We start from the raw sequence: 435 nt of genomic DNA, 5'->3' as shown, positions 1-435 counted from the left end.
CCAAAGCATTAATTCTTCACTGCTCAGCTTTCTTTATGGTCCAGCTTTCACATCCATACATGACTACTGGAAAAAACATAGCTTTGACTAGACAGAACTTTGTTGGCAACATAATGTCTCTTCTTTATAATATGCTGTCTAGGTTGGTCATAACTTTTCTTCCAAGGAGCAAGGATCTTTTAATTTCATGGCTGAAGTCACCATCTGCAGTGATTTTGGAGCCCCCCACCGCCCCCTCACCGCCTCGCTGGGGTCCAGTCCCGGTGGATCCAGGGAATTCAAAGCGGGGATGGCATCGGCGAGGATCAGGAAACAATTGCTTAATTAAATGTTAATTAAGGATTTAAAGAGTGGTTAAATAAGGATAGCTCAGTGAGGAAATTCAGTGGAGAAAAGAGGCTGAATAATTCAGCCAGAAGGTGAGAGAAAGAACGA

This window comes from Bison bison, unplaced genomic scaffold, assembly GCF_000754665.1.
Source record: "Bison bison bison isolate TAMUID 2011002044 unplaced genomic scaffold, Bison_UMD1.0 scf7180017864535, whole genome shotgun sequence".
Taxonomy (NCBI): Eukaryota; Metazoa; Chordata; class Mammalia; order Artiodactyla; family Bovidae; genus Bison; species Bison bison.
The sequence above is the reverse complement of the archived record's forward strand: the minus strand, read 5'-3'. Positions refer to the sequence as shown.